This window comes from Phascolarctos cinereus, unplaced genomic scaffold (genome assembly GCF_003287225.1).
Source record: "Phascolarctos cinereus isolate Bilbo 61053 unplaced genomic scaffold, phaCin_HiC Scaffold_5;HRSCAF=322, whole genome shotgun sequence".
Classification (NCBI taxonomy): domain Eukaryota; kingdom Metazoa; phylum Chordata; class Mammalia; order Diprotodontia; family Phascolarctidae; genus Phascolarctos; species Phascolarctos cinereus.
The window spans coordinates 273,731,143-273,748,332 of NW_027555958.1; the positions used below are offsets into that span (position 1 = coordinate 273,731,143).

The following is a 17,190-nucleotide window of genomic DNA, read 5'->3' on the forward strand; positions in this document are numbered from 1 at the left end:
AATCATTACCTTTCCCCACTCCTCACAAGTTCCCAATTTCTGTGAAGGGCACGATCATTCTTCCAATCATTCTCATTCATCCCTTCCCTTCTTCACTGTTGTTCAGTCATCTTTCAGTCATGTCTGTCTCTTTGTGACCCCATTTAGAGTTTTCTTGGCAAAGATACTGGAGTGGTTTGCCATTTGCTTCTTCAGCTCATTTTACAGATGAGGAAACTGAAGCAAACAAGGTTAAGTGATTTTCCAAGGGTGACATAGCTAATAGGTGTCTGAGGCCAGATTTGAACTCAAGAAGATGAGTCTTCCTTTATGCCAGGCCCGGTGTCCTATACACTGCAGCATCTAGCTATCCATTTCCCTTTTCCCTTCCCCCTCAAATCTAATTAATTACCAAGTCTTGTTGACTCTATCATCACACCATCATCTTTTGTTTTTGACTTTGCATCCTTAGCACCTAGCACTGCTGAATTGAATTGAAATGAATTTCAACAGGAAGAAATGCAAAAGGGACTACAGTTGGTATAACCAAGGGAGAGAAATATCAGCAACTGGGAGGAATTAGAGAAGTTCTTTAAGGATTATAATATTTATGGTGATTTAAGGAACAAAAATTGAATATCTTGAGGTCAAGGAAAGCAATAGACTTGTTAAAAAGCCTAATGGGTTTAATGATACTCCAAAGAATCGCATTTAACAAATAACTGACAGGGTTTGAAAGCAAATTGATTTTGAATGGCAGATGTGAAGCCATGGCTGGACTTATATCCAGAGAGGATTCATGCACTGGTTGATTTAGGCAGTCAGAGGCAAGGAAAGTTATTATGGGCCAATATAGCTGCTACCCCCAAAATTGACAACTTAGGGAAAAACCTCAGGCCTCTTGAATAAGGGAAGGAACCAAGCCACTATATAAGTGATAAGACTCTAACCTCTCAAGGTCTGCCAACCTCTGGTTTAAACCAGTCAAAGATTCCATCTCAGGTAGAACGAAAATTCACCCTGAGAAAAAGAAGGCAATAATTTGGACTTCCCTGGAAATTTTTGAGAAAAATGTCCCAAATAGACTGGTGCTACCAGCTTTTAAAGCTCTCAGAGGAAAGAAACAAACATTTGTGAAGAACCTACTATGTGCCAGGCACTGAGCTAAGTGCTTTACAAATTTCATCTCATTTGGTCCTCATAGCAACCCTGGGAGTGAGTGCTATTCTTATCTCTGTTTTACAGATGAGGAAACTGAGGCACAAAGTGGTTAAATGGCTTGCACAGGGTCACACAGCTAGAAGTATCTTAGATCAAATTTTAATTCAGGTCTTCCTGCCTCCAGGTCTAACGCTCTATCCATTGTACCTGCCTCTGCTACTGCTGCCTCTGCCCCAGAATTACCTGGAACTTCCTTAAGTATCTTGAAACCAGTAAGCTCCAGGTGATCTAATTAAATCCTGAATTTCCTCAAATACCAGCCTTCTAAGTAAATAAGAAATGATTTCCCCATTGGATTCTATTTTCAGTTTTGGTTTGCCGTAGACAAAGAACTTCCTGGGAAATCTCTGTGTTTCTTTTTTTAAAATGTGTTTCAGGGTGCTTCAACAACAAACACTTATTAAGTACCCATTGTGCCAGGTACTGAGCTAAGTCCTGGGGCAAAGCAGTCTTAGCCCTCAAGATTTTTTTGGAGGAGAGGAGTGTGGAGAGACACAATATGTACACAAATCAGTATAAGGAAAATTGAATGGGAGAGTATGCCAACAATTGCAAAAATCAGGAAAGACTTCATAGAAGAGACAAAACAATCAAACAAACAAAAACCCGAGACCCTCTCAAGGTGTTTTCATTCTACTAATGTTATAAAAACTTGATCCATTTGTCCAATCAGAAGACACACTTTTGTGAGAACCCTAGTTTCTTGCTAGTTTTTCCCTCTGCACTCACCCTATGTACTTCACTTTACTGCCAAAGAATGCTTGAGGGTAGGATCTTTTCCTTCCTTCCTTCCTTCCTTCCTTCTGATGGGGGGGGGGATTCTCACTGGACCCCTAAAAGGACCCCAAAGCCCCTGAATCAAGTCTCTAGTGTTTGCCTGAGGCACTCAGCCCATCCCAGTATAATCCTTTTAACTGCCCTTTCATTGTGGCCGTCATAGTCTGCACCTAGAAGCACCCCAGACTATTTCCCCAACCCTAAATTCCATCTAGACCTATTCTCTATTATCTCCCAGTCACCCCAAGCTATTGGCCACTCTTTGATCACATTCAGGTCTTCCTACAGTCTTTTTCACTATAAAAAGGGGCCAGTCTTGTCTACCAATTGCTCAGATTCCTTAAGAGTCTGGCTGGCTTGTTATTAGCACCACAAATAGCTCAGATTCTTAAAATCTGGTCAGTAGTGCAGGCTCACTAGGAATCTTGCCCGCCCCAACTGATGTTTTAATAAACCTTGCCTCTGACTGAAAGAAGGTTTGAGTCCAGAACTTGTACCTTTTGCCCTAGAATTTTGGGGTTCCCAGCACCCCTTGACTGCAACACTTCCTTTCTTCTTTCTTTTTTTTTTCTTTCTCAGACACAATACTGGCACATAGCAGGCACTTAATAAATGCTTGCTGATTAATTGACCTCATGTGTTGTTCTCTAGCTATTGCATGTTCTAAGCAATGTACTCAAATACTAGCCTTCACGGCAAAAAAAAAAAAAAAAAGGAACCATTTCCTGATCTTTTTTTTTTTTAAGTTTCGTTTAATAGCTGACACTGGTATGTTCTAGGAAGTCACTCCTATACAGTGTTTTTGGTATGTTTCAATTCAATTTGTCACCTTTCACCTACCACACGGGTCGTGAGGAAAACGCTCAGCAAAACTTTAAATCTGTTTTTCTTATCGTCCTTATTCTTCTGTATGCTATTGTCCAGGCATAGACTGAGACTTGAGAAATGGGAAAAGGAGTTTTGAGTGGATTGTTGGAATTTTTATCTCGCCAAGGGGCCAGTTGTGACTAGTTGTCCTCCCCCCGGACTTTTACCCCGTCCCCCAGCAAGCCCTTACAAAGAAAAAGATCTGAAGCATTCCTCTCCCTCTCTGTGCCCTAAGAATGGCATTTCCCCAGGTCTTATATAAGGGAGATGTCAGCACCTTGACAAGTCTTCATTGCATCACCATCAGCTCCCTCCATTTTCACAATAGCAACACTCCTAATCTTAATTTGCCTTCTTACCATCCTTCAAGAGGGAGAACCACGAGTTGTCCCTGGACAAATCGTGAAAGAGGCACAAAAAAAAGTAGCACCTTCGGTAATTGAGTCCACCAGAGCTTTCTCCACTCAAGCTATTATTCTCTCCCTGGCTTCTTCTCTCTCCTCGGCTCTGCTCCGATCCCCTCCTCCCCGTCCTATTCCACTCCACCCTCCAATCACACGCCATCCCAGACCACGGTTTCTAAGGATCTAAACCTTCTGCACATGGGATTTTCCCCCTTTTGTCATTTAATTGGTATAGCACAGCCAGCTCAGGCAGCCCCAGATCTAAGACTTGCCCAGGGTAACGCAGCCAGTTGGTTTCAGAAACAGGGACTCGCTCATCCTGACTTCCAAAGCCAATTTTCTGTCAGTCAAGCCTCACTGTCTCTAACACAGATGTCACGTAATTGTTAAAATAATAATGCCCAGTGAAAGAGAAAAATAATCCAGCACAAGCAGAGGAATGCACGTCAGGAAGCCGGGAAGCTACGGAAATATTTTCTTTAATGTCCAGTGCTGAACGCCCCTTCAAGGAAAGAGCGTCCACACTATCTCTGGCATTTAGGCAAGTGTAGCTTAGCAAATCACTACACCTACCACACATAGCATGTTTTCTTCCTTCCGAAAAAACACTGCAGCTCATAGACAACAGCGCTATCCTGCTCCCCACTTCTATTCCAGAGAAATCCCTTTTCTAACAAGAAGAGGTGCCAGAGAGAGAAGAGTGATCGAGGAGAGTCTAGTACTGTGGGCAGCTGCGGCACCCACTGGGTGCAGAAATAAGGGTCCAAGAGACTTACCTGAGCACGAGAAAAACAAAAACAAAACCCTGAAGTCTGGCTTCTTTAAGTGGGGTGGCTCTGACAAGCAATGTCTGTTTTCCACGGGAAGAACTGTTCTTTAGGTTTTCCAGCACGGAATGGGAAGATAAGACCCACTCAATTCTCTTCCTATCATTACAGTGAAAAGTTCCCCTACCCCAGCTTCAGCTGCCTGTCCCTCCTACTTCTTCCCGCTGCTCGCCCACCCCTAGCCTGCCTCCGGTCGTCGGTGACCCGAGGAATAGAGGAGCAATTAAGTGGAGGGAGGGAGGAGCTAAGAGCCCAAGGGGTAGTTAAGGGTAGAGGTGGAGTCCCGCTCACTGTGTCGTCTAGCAAGAGTTCGAAGGCAGATATTTTTCTAAGTAGCGTGACATCAGGGAAATACAGGGAATTCTTGTAAGTGCTGATGATTATGATGTGTTATATAACTTACTTCATTAGGGTTTGTCTGTTTTTTTCTTCTGTTTCTTAATGATGCAGTTTGGTTTCTTACAACCCAGACCTTTTGGGTCTCTCCCCTAGAGAATACTCTCATGTCCCAAAGAAAAAGTTTAGCAAACCTAACCCACTTACCAATTATGTCTGACAGAATTGGGCCCTATAGCCTTCTCTACAGATGGTAAGTTTTTATCAGCTGTCCTTTGGAGCCAAGATTTGCTAAGCTGAGTTCAATAACCTTCTACTGTTGTTTTCATTTACATTAGTGTAATCGTTGTATATCTATTTCCCTTAGTTGTTCCTGTCTGGAATAATAACATAGGTTCCTAAGGAAGGTCTGAGGAAAGAAAGATTTGAGGGCCAACAAGAACTGATGATGTTAGACTAACAAAGGGCAGCTTGTGGTTTGATTAGACAAATGGGGTCCAAGAGCAGATAAAATAGCTAGGGGACCCTTTGAGTTTTTTCCTCTCTTCAGTCAAGTGTTTCAGAGGTCTTAGTATGATGAGATTTGTGTCAGGTCTTGACAAAACTGATTCCAGTCAATTAGATAGATGTTTTCAGATCTTGTGTTCCTGTGTAGAAAACTATGTCCAGCTGACGACACACAGAAAGGCAGAGAGGTATTAAAATTTAGGGGGTAAAGGGGAAAAAATGGTAGAAACAAGAGTTGGTTGTTGTTCTCAAAAAGGGCCAAAATAACGTCACTACGTTGGAAACAAGGTAAAGTGTGTCTGACTATGGCTGATCAGACAAATACTAGCTTGGAAGTCTCTACCACAGGTCCAGCACAAATAATCCAAATGAACCATTTGGAATGGAGATGTCTCTAAATTTGTGCATCTCACATTTCTTTTGGGCTACTACAATTCTGCTTCATTCATGGAGCACAGTGCCTTCTTTGATGCAGGCACGCCACACTGGATGCCCTTTGCTATGTCTCCCGTTAATTCCAATTCAATTGATTCAGAGAGACCTTGAGAGTGTCCCCACATTCCTTCTTCTGGCCTCTGTGTGAGCACTTGCCTGTTATGAGTTCTCTGTAAAACAGTCTTTTAGGCAAACATACATTTGGCTTTCAAACAATGTGTCCAGTCCATTGGAATTGGGTTCTTTGCAGTAGGGTTCGGATGCTTGGCAGTTTAGCTTGAGAAGGGACCTCAGTATCTCATACCTTAACTTGCCAGGTGATCATCAGAATCTTCCTAATATAAATGGGATCAATTCAGTTTTCTGTCCTGGTGGTAGTATTCTGTCTAAGTTTCACAGGCAGGCAACAATGAGTTCACCACAATGGCTTTATAGACTTTCAGTTTGGTAGGCAGTCTAATATCTCTTCTCTTTCACACTTTTCTTCGTAGTCTCCCAAACACTGAGTTAGCTCTCGCAATGCCAAGGGAAGTGAAATTATCCACAGTATTCAAAACTTCTCCATTTGCTGTAGCTGATGATTCCGCACATGGATGGTGTGGTGCTGGCTGGTGGAGCCCCTGTGTTTCCTCGGTATTAATTGTTAGGCCAAAATTAGCACAAGCAGCAGAGAATTGATCTATACTTTGCTGCATCTCAGCTTCAGATGATGTATTGAGTATGCAATCAAGAAATAGAGCCACTGAGCAGATAGAGGATAGAGGGAGTTAGGAAGATTTTTAAAATCCTGCCTCTGATGCATAGGAGCAGGGGAGACCAAGTCACTTATCCAATGAAAAAATTTTCTAAGAACATAATTTACAGGGAGTTGCTAAACTATTAGCCCCATGGTAGGGCCCCTGAACCATGTTGCCTCTGATTATGCAGCCTACCACTGATGTATAACCTCCCATAGTTACCTTTTTATGGTCTGTAAAGGATATATTAATTATTTCTACCATTTTACATTTGTTTATAATATTTCTGTGCCCTAGTACATGGTAAATTTTTCTATAAGTTCCACATGGTGCTGAGAAATATGTATATTCTTTTGCTGTCCAATTTAGAAGATGACCTAAGTCTTTTAACTTTAGTTCCTCCAGAAATTTCTTCAGTTCCATATTTTCTCTTTTGCCAATCTTTCTGTTACTTATTTAACATTGAGAGAGGGATATTGAAGTCTCCTGTCACTGTTGTGCTACTCTTTATGTCCTCTTGAAACTCAGATAATATTTCCTTTATAAATTTGGATGCTAAGGCATTTAGATCATATAAGTTTATTACTGATATTGCTTTGTTGTTTATGATTCCTTTCAGCATAATATAATTTCCTTGTTTATCCATTTTTATTTTTAAAATGTTTTTGCTTTGTTATATATGGCACAATAGCAACTCCTAGTTTTTTGGATTTTTCCTATCACCTCAGTTTTGGGGAGTTTTTTATGTCTGTGATTTAAATGTGTTTCTTGTAAGCAACTGATCATAGGGTTTTGTTTTCTTATCCAATCTGCCACTCTTTTTCATTTTATTGGATTGTTTAATCCATTCACTTTTGAAGTTATAAAAGTATAGAAAAGGAAAATGATAAATGTTAGAGAAGATACAGGAAAATTGGGACACTAATGTACTGTTGGTAGAATTGTAAACTGACCCAACCATTCTGGAGAGGAATTTGGAACTATGCCCAAAGGGCAACCAAACTGTGTATGCCCTTTCATCCAGCAATACCACTACTAGATCTGGATCCCAAAGAAATCATTAAATAGGGGGAAAGACCTATATGCACAAAAATATTTATAGCAGCTCTTTTTGTGGCAGCAAAAAATTGGAAATTGAGGGGATGCCCAGCAATTGGGGAATGGTTGAACAAACTGTAGTATATGAATGTAGAGGAATACTATTGTGCAGCAAGAAATGACGAGCAGGGTGGTTTCAGAAAAACCTAGAAAGACTTACATGAACTGATGCAAAGTGAAATGAGCAGAGCCAGGAGAACATTGTATATGGTAACAGCAACATTATGTGATGATCAACTATGAATGACTTAGCTCATCTTAGTAATACAATGATCTAAGACAGGTGTGAGAAACCTTTCCATATTGGAAGGCCTCATTAATATTTAGCTGTAATCAAATAAAGCTGCATTCAAGAAACCTCAATTAGACATACTTTAAAATATACATTATTTTGTAAAAATTTAGCTACTATGTATGTAATAATTTCAAAACTATTTGTTGATTATAAAGTTAACTAACCTTTTAATGACTTTGTTGTGTCTGCTTTTTGTTGGAAAGAATTTGAATATTTGGTTGCAGCATGGTGGTCTGCAGTTTCAGTTGCTCCTCTGGATGGGTATCAGTCATTTGTGGCCTTAGGGGCCTCTTGATTCGGGTTAGGTAGGAGAATGTAGACTCACAGCAGCAAGTGGTTGAAAAGCAAGAAAGCATTTTTTCAGGCATGTTGCCAAGGACATGGGCATTCTACTACATTTTCCCATATTTCAATTGGATCTTTCTTAGCATCAAACAATGACTTTAAAACGTCATCTACTGAAAGTTCAGTCAATTCCATCTGTAGTTCTTTAGGTGTCTTGTTGGTATCAACTAGGAAAGGCTGAAATGCTAATTAGAATGTAATGTCATGATTCTCCAAGTCAGTGAATATTTCATTGTATTCTCCAATTCATAGGTCTATAATAGCTGCATATTCTTCAAAGGATTCACATATATCATCCTGCTCATCAATGACCTTTGCTAATTGGGAAAATGTTCATCCAAAATTTCCTTTTGAAGAAGTGTTTTGAAAAAAGATAGCTTTTTTCGAAATGTTTGGATTTTTTTTTTTGCCACATATCATATCTAGACTTAGTGTTACTTTGCAGAGAAATATTCAAGTCATTTTGATTTGACATGACATCACACAGAAATGCAGAAATAGAAATCTTCTTTCAATAATTCACATTGCTGATTCTGTTCTTCATAAAATTTAACTATCTGTTCTTGCAGAGATGAGATTTTAGCTAACACTTGCCCCTGTGACAGCCAATGCATTTTAGAATGATACAGCAAATCTACACTGAATACTTCATCATTCAACTTTAGCATGTTACAAAACTGACGATGCCATGTTGCATTTGCATGAATATAGTTAACAATACTTATAACTTGTTGCAAAGTGTCACTTAGAATAATAGCTTTAGCACATTTTCCTGATGCAGGATACAATGAAAAGAAATGAGAACATCTGCATCTGTTAATACTTTTTTAAAAATACTTTTTCTTAATCTGTGCAACAAACCCTTCATGTTTTCCTGTCATGGAAGGTGCACCATCTGTAATATACTCATTAGATTTACCAAATTCAGTCGACTTTCATGACATTTATCTTGAAAGTTGGTGACAAAATCTATTCCCCATGTTCTGTCCACAAGAGTGCCCAAAGTGAGTAACTCTTTGCAGCAAAGAAAATCTTCTGTTATGACCCAAATGAAGTCTAAAACCTGCATTGAGTCAGTAGTATCAGTTGATTCATCCAAAGCAATTAAATACTGTTTATTTTCCTGTTGAAATATTGCATGAGGTTGATCTGTTACATTGAAGGCTAATTCATGCTGCTTATCAGTTATGGTGTTCCTTGAAAGAGGCAGTTGTTTGTACTTCAAAATGTTATTGGGTATAAGCATCCTACAACTTCAACAATGCATTCTTTCACAATTTCCGCATCACTTTTTTCCTGAGTATGTAAGCTACTTAATAAGTTGCTTCAGTGGCATTATTTCCAGGTCTTATTGCTGCCTGAAAGAATTGTCTTTACTTTTGCTTTTCATCTTTTAATTTCTACAATACAACTTTTCACACCTCTCCCTCTAATTGAAAATATTTATGGTCCTTATGAGCGTTATAATGCTGATGAACATTGAATTTCTTTAATGTTGATATTGTAGTATCACAAAGTAAGCAAATCATCTTTAGCAGAAACAAGATAATATTGCAATTCCCAATCCTCATTAAAAAATCTGTTTTCTTCTTTCAATGTTCCCTTGGTCTTCTTTGACATCATGGGCTGTTAAGCAAAAAATACTGTCAAGCTGTGTAACTATTCACAAATTCCACTTCAAACAGAAACACGGTGCATTGTTGTCAAAAGCTGATAACAGGCTGGCATAAGCAATTCCCATAAACTCTCTCCAATCAGCCTTGTGTTGTAGCCGCACCAGTCAGGCAGGGGAAGTTAGAACTAAATAATGAGCATAGCAGCTGTCAGTTTAGCCTTTCTGTCTCACTCATTATTTTAATTGTGCTAGTAAATCTGAGAAGATTATTTCATTGAAACTTATTTTATTCTTAGGTATTTTAAATACATTTGTTTTAAAAATAAAATAAAAATATAAAAGATGAACAAAAATGTATTAATACAAGGTAAAAGGATTTGTTCTGTAAAATTTGGATTCAGTCAAAAGGCCACAAGTGGCCTTAAGGTCACAGGTTCTCCATCCCTGATCTGAGACAATTAATTCCAAAGGAATCATAATGGAAAATGCTATCTGCATCCAGAGAAAGAACTTATGGACTCTGAATGCAGATTGAAGCGTATGATTTTTCACTTTCTTTTTTTTTTCTTTTCTTTTGGTCTGTTTCTTCTTTCACAACATGATTAATATGGAAATTTTTTACATGATTGCACATATATAACTATATCAAATTGCTTACCATTTTAGGAAGAGGCGAGGGGAGAGAAAAGGGAAATTTTGGAATTCAAAATTGTTTTTACATATAATTGGAAAAATAATATACTATAAAAATAAAGTTATAAAAGTTAGATTTATATTTTCCTCCATCTGTCTCTAATATTGAATTTTTTTAAAATTTAAGTTATGATTTTTTTTCTGCTGTAAACACAGTGTTATGTTCCTTCAGTTACTTTACTTTTTTTTTTTTTGGCTAGGCATTGGGGTTAAGTGACTTGCCTAGAGTCACACAGCTAGTATGTATTGGGTCATATAGCTATGTGTGTCTGAGGCCGCATTTGAACTCAGGTCCTCCTGAAACCAGGGCCATTGCTCTATCCACTGTGCCATCTAGCTGCCCCTTTACTTTTTTTTTTAATGTAGTCATGTTCCCATTGGCTCTCTTCACTTCACCTCTAATGCCCTTTTCTTATTTGTTGCCCCTTTACTTTTGGGGTTTTTTTAGTTTCTTTTTCTCTCATGCTTTTATCCAGTAATATAATTCTTCCCTTCCCTCTTTTTCCCTCTCAGTTAAGTAGATTCCTCCTTCCTCTTCTCCCATTCAATTAGTCCTATTCATTAGTTTTTTTGCATTTTGTTTTTGCACCCCTTTCAAAATGAATTTCTCTCACTTTTTTCATTATCCATCCTGTTCTTCTTTCTAGTCTAGACCCTCATTTTCTGATTCATGACCCCTCTAATTATCTGGTCTTTCTTTTCTATGTAGTCTTCATGCAGTCAAAGCTTCCAAGGTATCCATTCAAGGCTCTCCCCTCTATGTGCTCACTGACACTGCCTTGTAGAGTTTGTCCCATGGATTTTGCTTTTTCACTGTGCCTCATTCACAGAACAATGCCAATTATTGAAAGTGTCATAGTAGACACTGCTCCGTGGTAGGGCCCCTGAACCCACCCCACCCCCGTCTCTGATCATGCAGCCTACCACTGATGTATAACCTCCCGTAGTTACCTTTTTTTTCTTCCACATTTGCTTTAAAATCTCCTTTCTTGAGTCAATGCTCTTCCTCTCCCCCAGGTGCCAGTTGACCTCAGGAGTTACAGATTTCCTTCCCCTTCAGTATAGGACAAGAAGATTTTTCAAGCACCAAATGTCCCAGTGTAATGTCTCCATCTCCCTTCACTCATCATCTCTTTTCACCCATAGAAGCATTCATGCAAACCCCTCCCTTTTCAGTCTTTCCTCCCTCCTCCTCACCTACTCCCCTGTAGGCTCTTCTCTTTCTGAGACCAAAGAGGTCACTTTCTCATTGCTAGGACTCATTTTGACCCAGACACATCACACAGTCCTCTCTTTCCCTCTGCTCCCCTCCTTCTGCTTTCATCTACCCTCCCCTGTTGTAACGTAGTCCCACAAAAAAATTTTTTTTGATTCACCAAGCAGTGTCGCCCAGCTCTATCCATAATGCCCCCTATCCACCTTTTCACCGATACCTCTACTAGAAGCCCGTCTTTACCTCTGTCTCCTTATGTGTATTTAGAAAGAGGTCTCTTATTGGTTTCTCCATTGTTCCATTAGTGTTGCTGTCTTTGTCTGTTGCATTTAATCACTTTCCCTGCATTTCTGTTGTTTCACATGTTCAAGAAGCAAATAATCTCTTCAGTTCTAGCTTTTTTTTCCTAAAAATGTTTCAAACTCTTTTTTATTATTGAACAATTATCTTTTGTCCCTGTATAGGATTTGCAAGGATAGATCACCCTGGTCTGTATCTTGAGCTCCATTGCTCTTTAGAGCATATTAAATCATTCTCTCTTCCTTTTTCTAGTGGGTGTGGAATAGTCTTGTATTATTTGAACACCCTTTCCTTTGTACCTGAAAGTCCTTCTCCTGATGGCTTGAAGAACTTGTTTCTGAGCTGAGCTGGTATTTATTTAACCCTTATGTATCAGAGTTTGCAGCCTTGTTTTTTTTTTTTCTGAAGGTGATCTAAGTTCTGGACAATTCTCTTTATTATTTCCTGCATTATAGTGTTAAAAGTTTTTGTCCTGATATGTTCTTGTGGGAGACCTGTGATCTTAGGTTGTGTCTATACATCCTGTCTTTTAGCTCAGTAGCTTTTGCTTGTACTATGAGCATATTTTCTTCTAATGTTTTTGCTTCTTTTAATCTTGATTTTCCTTCATGTCTATGTATTTGAATTCCTAGTCTATTGTTCTTTATCTAATTAAATTTGCTATTGCGTATTCATATTTTTCTATTCTGCTCATTTTTTTGCTAGGCAGACCATAAATTCTGCTCTCATGATTCTTATTTCTCTTTTAAACTACTTAGGGTTCCATGTTCTCTTCAAATTCCATAGGGTCCTTTCTCAACAAGCATTGGATTATTTTCCTTTATTTCTTAGTATTTGGGTTTTTTAACTTTTATTTTTAAAATTTTCAGTTTCAAATTCTCTTCCTTCCTCCCACCCCATTGAGAAGTTCAAATAGATATGAACACTCAAGAAGTAAGCAATAAGGAAAAGAAGGGGGGGAAAATACTGAAGCTACCAAAGATTCCAGGAAGAAGAAATATCAAAGACCTTGAATATAAATTGATAAATCAGCAGGAAAACCAACAACAATAGAAGAAAATATAGCCTCCATATCCAGCAAACAAATTCAGACATTTGTAAATAAATACCGCAAGTATCTAGTTGATAAGTGGTCAAAGGATATTAACACTCAGTTTTTAGAAGAATAAATCAAAGCTACAAAAATAGTCATATGACAAAAAGTCCCTATCCATTGAAAAGGCAAGTCATATGATACTCATTACAGATAATTCTTGTTTTATGTAAATTGATATATGCAAACTTGACTTTACATAAAGAATTGTGAAAGAAATCCATATTCCAAAAAAAGAAAAACCACCTATGTTAATTTTTCTGTACAGTACTGTGCTCTCTCTTCACTCCTGCCACTTGGCTGGGTACTCTGTTCCCCTTCACTCCAACCAAAAAAAATCTTCAAGTGAAAGCAGAACAGATAAGGGACTGGTGTAGGGGAGAGTCAGTCACTGTTCACATTGCTGCCAAATTGGCTTGAAATCTCCTGTGAAGAGAGGAGACCTTTGCCTACTTTGCCAACCACCCATGTGTCCAGCCCCAAGGATCTGCCTTCAGTCATCAGTGTTCAGATAACCATGTCTGTCCCTGGCCCCAGGTGTTGCCCGTCCTCTCCTGTCTGTGTCAATGTTCAGTCCCTACATATTTGCCCCCCAGGTTGGTCCTTCTCTGCCATCCTCCTCCAAGGACAAGTGGTGCCCTGCCTCCCTTCCCCACTTTCAGGGACAAAGTCACATTACATCAAAATCACTTTATGTAGAGGTCTATAGAATGGTCCACTTACATAAAGCAAGAAATGTCTGTATACGTGTGAAGTCATGCAAAACATATTTTCATGTTAGCTATGTTACAAAAAAGGAAGAAAAATAACAAAGAGGAAAAAATAAGCTTCAATCTGCACTCAGAGTCCACAATTCTCTCTCTGGAGGTGGACAGCATTCTTAATCATGTGTTATTTGAAATTGCTGTGGATCATTGTAGCAATTAGAGTAGCTAAGTCTTTCATAGTCCATTATTGTTACAATATTGTTGTTACTATGTACAATGTTCCGGTTTGTATCAGTTCAGGTAAGTCTTCCCTGATTTTTCTGAAATCATCCACCTTATCATTTCTTTTCTTTTCTTTAAATTTATTTATTTATTTTTAGTTTTCAACATTCACTTCCATAATATTCTGAGTTCCAAATTTTCTCCCCATCTTTCCCCTCACCCCACCCCAAGATGACTTGCAATATGATATAGGCTCTACGTATACATTCATATCGAACCTATTTTCACATTGGTCATGTTGTAAAGAAGAATTAGAACCAATGAGAGAAACCACAAGAAAGAAAAAAAACAAACAAAAAAAGAGAGAGTGAGAAAATAATATGCAGTATCTTTGCCAAGGAAATCCCAGATGAGGTCATGGAGGGCCTCAAAGAGTCAGAAAAAAACAAAAAACGACTAAACAACAACTTGGTAGAGAGAGAGAAAGCCAGAAAGAATGAGTGGCTCCCTCTCTCTACCAAACAACTCAACAAATTTCTTTCTTAAATTATTTCTGATTTTGGAGTTTGTTCTTATGAATGACAATTTTGATGGCTCTAAAGACCACCACAGTAAACTTTTTGGGTTAGATGATTTTCTGGCCATATAAAGCTAGATTCAAAAAAATATTAATAAATGATAAATAATAAATAAACACTAAAGGACCATAGCTACATAGGAGCCCTAGCCAGAACTATGGCTCTGTGTGTCCTTGGACAAGTTCTGCTCAAAATGAGGTGGCTGGATTTACATTTACTGAGTTCTCTCTTAGTTCCAACATTCCATGGTCCTAAAGCCTATTACTTATTCCACATGAATTATTCAAGAGCTGTAAGTTAGAGAACTGTCCTGAAGCCGATGTCTGGTTCTGAAACGGGAAGATCAGAAGCTGGGTCACACCCTGACCTCCTCCCTGCCTCCTGCCCAATGCGCTAATGATGGATTCCAATAAAGCTGCCCCCAGATCCAATATTCTAACTTGCCTCACTGAACAGCAGGCACATCCTGAGTGTACCACACAATCTGGCTTCAACCTCACCAGACACCCAGACCCAATTTCCGAAATATGCTTGAGTAGAATAACAGGCTTGTCCATGTGATGGAATCCTAGCCTCTGCCCCCAGACCCAATTCTTATATTTCCCACAGAAACAGCAGGTGAATCTATGCACTCAACCACAACCACATCCATCTGATCTCAGACAGTACCACAATACTCAGCCAATCAGAAAGCAGCGGCACCAGCATGCCCAAGCAGGATGTGGACCCCAGAACAATAGAAGGGACTTTCCCTAAGTAGGCACCTGAGCAGTAATAGCAAAAGCTGTCCTTTAGGAGAACTTATGACATAGAGAGGCTTATTATAATGTCATTTTCATACATATATCACCCCCCAGTGGATTTTTATGTATGCGTGTATTGCATGCACAGTTCCACTGAGACTGGGACTGCTCCCCATTACCTAATTCCTTAACAAACCCCTCCTATATTTTAATATTCATATATTTTGTAATGATGTAATTGCATTTTTGCTCTCTAAAAATTTGTCTTGCTTTCACTAAATTGCCAGTTCTTCTTAGAACTCAGCCAGCTAGAGAGCCTAATTCTCAATAAGTGCCTTTGCTTGGATTGGAGATGGTCTGAGTCTGTGGATTCATTTAAGATGACCCCCACAACACACCATGAAACTGCAACACTAAGGTGGGAAGTCAGCTTGTCCAGAATCAATGAGATGGGAAAGAAAACCAGAAAAGTCTGGACAAGGGCAGGAGATAATGGAAATAGGAGTGTTCAAAAAGGATAATATGATGCCTTGATCTGTAGCAGACTCTTCAATATTAGAGGTTGTCAAGGGATTGGGGGACCTCTTGTTGGAGATCTTTAAACAGGGATTTCAATTTTTCTATGAGTTGGATTAGAGGACTTCTGAGGTGTCTTAACACTGAGACTCAGGCAATCCACAGGCTTTAGGGAAAGTGACAGGGGCCCTGGTTCTCTTCTCCTCATTCTCTTAGGTAATAATAACTAGAATTTATTTAGTGTTTTAACGTTTGCAAAGCCCTTTACAAACATTTATCCTCACAACAACCTGGGAGGTAGGTACTATTATTAATCCCATTTTACAGTTGAGGAAAGTGAGGGAGCCAGAAATTAAAAGACTTGCCTAAGGTCACATAGCTAGTTAGCGTCTGAGGCCTGATTTGAACTGAACCCTCTTGACTCCATTCTATAGATAGCATTCTATAGATAGCACAGCTGAGGGAAGTGGCCTTTTTGATTTATTCCCTGGAGTGTTGGCCTATAGATAAGAGTACAAACAAAAAGTTGCCTGGAAAGAGCAAAGCTCAATGGAAAGAATTAGGTATAAACTCACATGATCCAATTACCAATGAAGAACTCCAGAAAGTTAGGAGTGGCACATTTATAGGAGATCAGCTGATATACAAAGAAATACTGAGTCCTGTAGCAAAGATAATGGACAAAAGACTTCACAGTTCATAGCTTGCATCCTACAGGATCACAAATCACTGAACGAAGCCAAAAAATCTGTGAGATGAGCTAATGGTCTGATTGTTTGGATGGAAAAGCAAAAGACTGTCACTTGGGTATTCATTGGGTCAGTCAGGGACAGAGTCAGATGTGAATGAGTAATGAAAATCAGGTACTGGGTGCATGAACCCAAACCAGGCATTGAAGGGAAGAAAAAAGAAATAGGAGTTCCGGTGCTTTGGAAAAATCTCAACCAACACAGTCAGTGAATGAGTCAATAAGCATTTATTAAGTACCTACTACTGTGCTAAGCACTAAGGATACAAAGAAAGGCAAAAAGACAGTCCTGTACAAGACAGTGAGCAAACAAATACATAAAAACAAGCTACATACAGGATAACTGGGAAATAATTGACAGAGGGAAGACACTAGAATTAAGGGTTGGGAAAGGATTCCTTATAAAAGGTGGGATTTTACTTGGGACTTGAAGGAAGCCAGGAAAGCCAAGAGGAAAAGATGAGGAATGAAAGCATTCCAGGCAAGGGAGATGGCCAGAGAAAATGTCTGGAGCTGAGAGATGGAGTGTCTTGTTCTTGGGACAGCCATGAGGCCTGGATCAAAGAGTGTGTGGAGGGATATAAAGTGTAAGAAAACTGGAAAGGTAGGGGAAGGGGAGATAGGTTACAAAGGCCTTTCGATGCCAAACGGAGTATTTTGTATCTGACCCTGTAAGCAATAGGGAGCCATTGGAGTTTATTGAGCATAGATAGAGATGACATAGTGGCACTTGCACGTTAGGAAAATCACTTTGGTGACAGAATGGAGAACTGAGAAGTCTTATTAAAATATTTAGAACCAGAAAAGACCGCTCCTTCCTACCACCCTAAATACAGTGGGACTGATGCTGATTGTCTAACAGAGGTGACAGGACACAGATGAAATTATTAGAAAAGCAATCATTCCTTACAAAATAAGTACATGTATGCTTCTG

The 17,190-nt window shown here is 39.1% G+C and overlaps 1 protein-coding gene across 4 annotated transcripts in view; it reads right to left on the bottom strand.

The window, feature by feature from the left end:
• Positions 1-4,384, bottom strand: part of CD7 (CD7 molecule) — a 73,044-nt gene extending 68,660 nt beyond the window's left edge. For 2 of the 4 annotated variants that reach the window (XM_021000865.2, XM_078155876.1), the window contains exon 1: positions 4,025-4,384. The gene's annotated coding sequence lies outside the window, so the exon portion shown is untranslated. The remainder of the gene's footprint in view (positions 1-4,024) is intronic. The other 2 variants (XM_021000863.2, XM_021000862.2) reach the window with 1 other exon arrangement.
• Between the last annotated feature and the right edge of the window lie 12,806 nt (positions 4,385-17,190).